This window comes from Hemitrygon akajei, chromosome 14 (assembly GCF_048418815.1).
Source record: "Hemitrygon akajei chromosome 14, sHemAka1.3, whole genome shotgun sequence".
Classification (NCBI taxonomy): Eukaryota; Metazoa; Chordata; class Chondrichthyes; order Myliobatiformes; family Dasyatidae; genus Hemitrygon; species Hemitrygon akajei.
The window spans coordinates 75,326,765-75,332,764 of NC_133137.1; the positions used below are offsets into that span (position 1 = coordinate 75,326,765).

Genomic DNA, 6,000 nt, shown 5'->3' on the forward strand with positions numbered 1-6,000 from the left:
ACCTCCCTCTGCAATTGGATCCTCAACTTCCTAACCTGAAAACAACAATCTGGACAGATTGACGATAATATCTCCTTCTAGCGTACCTCAGGCGTATGTGCTTAGCTCACTGCTCTACCTCCTTTATACCCATGACTGTGTGGCTAGGTATATCTCGAATACCATCTATAAATTTGCTGGTGATACCACCATTGTTGGCAGAATCTCAGATGAAGATGAGAGGGTGTACAACAGCGAGATATATCAACTAGTTGAGTGGTGCTGCAGCAACAACCTTGCACTCAAATAAGAAGAAAGAGCTGAGTGTGGACTTCAGGAAGGGTAAGACAAAGGAACATGAAGCAATCATCATAGAGGGATCAGAAGTGGAGAGAGTGAGCAATTTCAGGTTCCTGGATGCCAAGATCTCTGAGGATCTAACCTGGTCACAACATATCGATGCAGCTATAAACAAGGCATGACAGTGACTATACTTCATTAGGAGTTTGAAAAAATTTGGTATGTCAACAAATACACTGAAAAACTTCTATAAATGTACCATGGAGAGCATTCTGACAGGCTGCACCACTGTCTGGTATGGGGTGTCTACTGCACAGGACTGAAAAAAGCATCAGAAATTAGTCAGCTCCATCTTGGGTACTAGTCTCCATAGTATCCAAGGAATCTTCAAGTACAGGTGCTTCAGAAAGGCAAGTTCCATTACTAAGGACCCCCATCACCTCTTCTCATTGTTACCCTCAGGAAGGAGGTACAAAAGCCTGAAGGCACACACTCAACAATTCATTAATAGCTTTTTCCCCTCTGCCATATGATTCCTAAAATAGATAGGGAACCCATAAACACTACCCACATAGTTTTCCTTTTTTGAAAAAATATATATACGCACACACAACTATCTATATTATCATGTGTTACATTGTATTGCTGCTGCTAAGTTAACTAATTTCACAACACATGCTGATGATAATAAACCTGATTCTGATTTAGTATTATTATTTCTTTTTGTATTTGCGCAGTTTGTTGTCATTTGCACACTGGCTGGACACCCAAGTTAGTGTGGTCTTTCATTGATTCTATTATGGAATTACTGAGTATACCTGCAAGAAATGAATCTCAGGGCTGTATATGATGACATATATGTACTTTGATAATAAATTTATTTTGAGCTTTTGAACTTCGCAATCTGCCATGAACTGTTGCACCAGAGACAAATCTAGACTCCATAATTAAAAAATATTTCTTCACAGAAGATTAACTAGATTAAACACCAACTACAAAATTCAAATTTGTATATCTATCAAGAAAGATCCTGTTTACTTTTGGCCTGATTTCCTCAAACATGATTAATTTTTCAATAAGGACAGATTAAACAATTTTAACACATCAATCAACTTAATCTGAAAGCAATTTGCAATACCAAGAGAAACCTGGACATATTTAATCATTTAGTGAAACAAAAGATAAAGAAAGAGTAGGCACTTCATGACTGATCCTACATCATGTTTACTTCTGTCTAAAAACAGAAGCCTATGTTCTCACTCAATGACTGAGTTCAAAACCACAAACAAAATATTGCTGTCCTATTACATGTGAAAAAAATAATTTGTTTAAATCCCTCAAGATCTCAAGCCAACATCTCCAATTTTTAATTATGTAAATCTATGCCTGAATTCCCAAAACATTCAATGAGAATAGGCACAAAAAGTGTATTAACATTAATTCCATAGGTATACTAATATACAGCTTCCATTCTACATCATCTCTCAACATTTGTACCACAAATCACTTAGGTTTGGGTAAAGTTTGGCACTACAATGGAAAAGAAATGAAGCTAAAACCTTTGGTTACATGTAATTATCACCAACTCAATGTTTTGCAAGCTGAATTAGAATATTTAGCAGAGGCTTCCACGTCCAGTTTCTGATGCCCTGTTTGTTCCAACTCAAGAATGTTAACTTCAGCATCACATTTTCCTTGCAAGCATGTAGTTTAGCTCATCTGTAGTTTAACCACCTCTGTGATAAACAAACAGAATAAGGTACAAATGCCAATGTACTGTATACTTTGAAGTTTTGAAGTGGGAGGTCATCTAGTAAAAGAAATGGAATAATAAAAATCTAGAAAGAACTTAAGAATTGATGTGTACTCTACTTGCCAAAGCTTACTGAGATATTGTTTTATTGGTGTAGTCTGCTAAATTAATGTAATTCACCAAACAGTTCTGAAAATTTGTTCAGAATTAAGCCTTAAAACATGAGCAATGCTTGAACAATTAGTCTAATGAGCCGCCTCACAAAAATTCTACTTAGAATCATCACGCTCAGAATAAGAAACAAAATTAAACCAGAGATCAGTGAAGAACAGTGCGGCTTTATCGAAGGCAAGGGGTCTTCAAACGCAACTTATATTCTCAGGAGTATTATCGAAAGGTCAATAGAAGTACAACAAGACCTATACTTCTGTTTCATTGACCACACAAAAGCCTTTGACACAGTGAAACACCAAGTCATCATGAAAATGCTTGAAGATAATATCGACGGAAAAGATCTAAGAATAATCAGGAATCTCTACTGGCAACAAAGTGCAGCCATACGGATAGACAATGAGATTGGTGAGTATCAGCCAATAAAGCAAGGAGTCAGACAAGGTTGTGTTCTATCACCAGACCTGTTCTCCCTGTATAGTGAAAACATCATGAGTATAGGAGGAGACAATATCAACAACCTCCACTATGCGGATCATACAGTACTGGTAGCAAACAGTGAAGTAAATTTACAGAAACTAGTATCTACCATCAACACAGAGAGCGAAAGACTTGGCCTAACCTTAAGCAAAAAGAAAACTGAAGTAAAGGCAATATCAAAGAAACCTGATATCCCAGACTGTAGGATCGTATTGGGAAATGAAATCCTGAAACAAGTTCACAACTTCAAGTACCTTGGATCACGGGTAACAACTGATTGCAAATACGAAACAGACATAAAAGCAAGAATAGCAATGGCAAGAACAGCATTTACAGAAATGAGAAACATCCTAAAGAACAAGAAAACAGCAATTGACATCCGCCTTAGAACTCTGAGCTGCTACATTCGTCCTATATTGATGTATGGCTGTGAGTCATGGATTTTACAGATAAGGCACAAGAAGTATGATAATAGCTGGGTTTTGAACTTTGTATAGTTCACCTCTTAAAATAAGAATACATTTTACAGATAAGGCATATTAAGTATGGTAATAGCTGAGTTTTGAACTTTGTACAGTTCACCTCTTAAAATAAGAATACATTTTACAGATAATATAACTTTTTTGAAGTTAGGCCACAATGGTGGATAATTTGAAAACATTCCAGAAAGAGGTCTCTCATTCCAACAGGTTGAAGGCTCAGAAAAAATACATCAGATTTCAATCTACATTCAAATTATGCTTATTAAGCATTGTTAAAAAACACAGCTGAGTTCAAAGTATATTCAATCCCTGTGACGGAGAACACCAGGAATGTGGTGGGGGGAGGTTGTGGAGAACAGAGGAACAGAAGATCCAACCCATAAATCAGATGCAAGGTAGGCTCAACTGATCTGATCAGATCAGTTTCACCTCCAGGGCCAAATGGGCTTCATCACAGTCCCACAACATGCCATCAGGTAGAAAGGTACAAGAGCCTCACAACTCGCACCACCAGGTTCAAGAAGTTACAACCCCCTCAATCATCAGGTTTTTAAATTAAAATTAAACACTTGCCCATCCATTGAGATGTTCCCATAACCAATGGTTTTAATTTAAGGACTCTTTTATCTAATGTTCTCCTTATTATTGGTATTATAGACTAGGACTACTTTGAGGTTGGCCAGCTGTAAGTAAAATGATAGCTCAAAGACCAGAGTTGTGCTTTTTAAATGACTTGCATGAAGGGACAAAATGTATTTCATTATCTCATCTCTTAATCTCATGTACTCGTTATTTATCCCTATTTATATTTGCATTTGTACAGTTTGTTGTCTCCTGCATCTGATCCTGTTAACGGTTACTATTCCACAGACTTGCTGAGTATGCCCACAGGAAAATGAATCTCGGGGTTGTATATGGTGACATGTATGTACTTTGATAATAAATTTACTTTAAACTTTGAACCTTACAGGTGGGCCTCGAAATCTGGGCTCTCTCGCCGACGGGAAGCACCGGCCAACCCGGAAGTAGGTCTGGGCCGGGGCCCGGGGCGGCGCCGTGACGTCACTGCGGCAGGAGCGTCCCCGGGCCTATTTGAATGAGCAGCGCGCTCAGGCGACACGCCCGACATTACCCACCCACCAATAAACCCCTTTTCTGTGCCTTCCGCCCCTCCCCCACATGCCCGACGAGCTCCGGTACTTCCCCGCACTCCGGGACGTAAACCCGAACTTGCCGCAAAAAAAACTGCGACTGAAAACATGGCGCCCGACAATAACCAGGAGCCAACCGTCGGCGCGAGGCAGCAAGGTGAACGGCAGCGACCCTCCCCACAGGGCCTAACTTACCGCCTGTCAGGAAGAGCTTAAGGGACGGTGTTCGAAGCCGAAGAGCCCCCGACTCCACTCGGAGGGCGCTCATGAAACGGGCGCCGCGCAAACGCACACACACACACACGCCAGCCACCTTCCTCCTCCTCCTCCGCCGCCGCCGCCTCCCTCAGCCTGGACTCGCGCCGCCGCCGTCTCCTCCTCCCGCTCGCGCCGCGCGGCCAACTGTCACCGAACGCGCCAACGTTCGGCTCGCGGGTGCCGCCACAGCGGGAGTCTGTGCGCGCGTTGGGTGCGCGTGCAAGCGCGGTGCAGTTGCTTTCTTTCTTTCCACTCCTTCCCTTCCCCCTCCTCTTTTTTCCGCTTCCACTTCTTTCTCGAAAGCTCTGTTGCTGTGTAAGAGTGTGTGTGTGTTTTTTTTCCCCTTCCCCTTCTTCAACAACAATGCACCGTTTCGGTTACACAGGACGTCGGGGGCGCTGACGTCAGGCGCAGACCCCCGCTGGCAGCCAACCACCGTTGGTTGAGTGGCCGCCAGACGGGGGGAGGGGGGAGCATGCGCGACCAATCAGCGGGTGGAGATGGCGTCGCGGGCAATCGCTCGCCCTTTTACCACCCATCCTGGGCAAATCAGGACCGGGTTGAAAGATGTTTAAGTGTTAGTTGGCACAGTAGTGTCTTTCATTATACTCTGTTTATAAGACCTATGTTTCCTAGGGCATGGAAAAGTGCTGAGAACTCTGAAGGGCCGGAGCCCAATGGCGATTAGCGGAAGTGAGCCGCGGGGGTCCTGCCGCCTGCCTACCAATGTTGCAGTGCTTCATTCAGGGCGGTGCATGTCTCGGTCGTGACCAATGGGAATTGTGGTTGAGTGGGTTCTTCCTGACCTTAGACATAGACTTGCTTTGCAGCATTGTGTTGCGTTTGTTAATTTGCGGGCATGTCGATAAAGATTGCAGAGCAGCTTGAAAGATGATTATTTCTGTCCTCGTTTTTGGCACAGGTGATTTGAACATTCAAGGTACATTTATTTATCAAAAGTATGTATGCAGTATACAACTCTTGAGATTCGTCTTCTTAAACAGCCACAAAACAAAGAAATCCATGCAAGCCGTTCAAAGAAAAACATTCTCATCACTTGGATGATAAATCAGAAGACCCGGTGCCCAGATGGAATATTTTCATGAGACCTTGTGAAAAGATGTTGATTGTAAAAGTGCTTTGAGTACGAATTTGTTATGATTAGTCTCTAACCAAAAAGGATAACTTCACTTGCCCCAACATCAAATTGTCCCCACAACCTATGGACTCACTTTCAAGGACTTTCCATCTCATGTTCTCAATACTTACATTTTTTTTTTTTCTCTTGTATTTGTGGAGTTTGTAGTTTTTGGCACATTGGTTGTTTGTCTGCCCTATGGGTACAGCCTTTCATTGTTTCAATCATGGTGGCTGGAATTATTGAGTATCCAACAAGAAAATGAATCTTAGGGTCATATACAAGATC

At 42.0% G+C, this 6,000-nt stretch overlaps 1 protein-coding gene across 1 annotated transcript in view; it reads right to left on the minus strand.

The window, feature by feature from the left end:
- The window catches only part of brd1a (bromodomain containing 1a), a 53,327-nt gene extending 48,367 nt beyond the window's left edge, over positions 1-4,960 (minus strand). The window contains exon 1 of the mRNA XM_073066375.1: positions 4,512-4,960. The gene's annotated coding sequence lies outside the window, so the exon portion shown is untranslated. The remainder of the gene's footprint in view (positions 1-4,511) is intronic.
- Between the last annotated feature and the right edge of the window lie 1,040 nt (positions 4,961-6,000).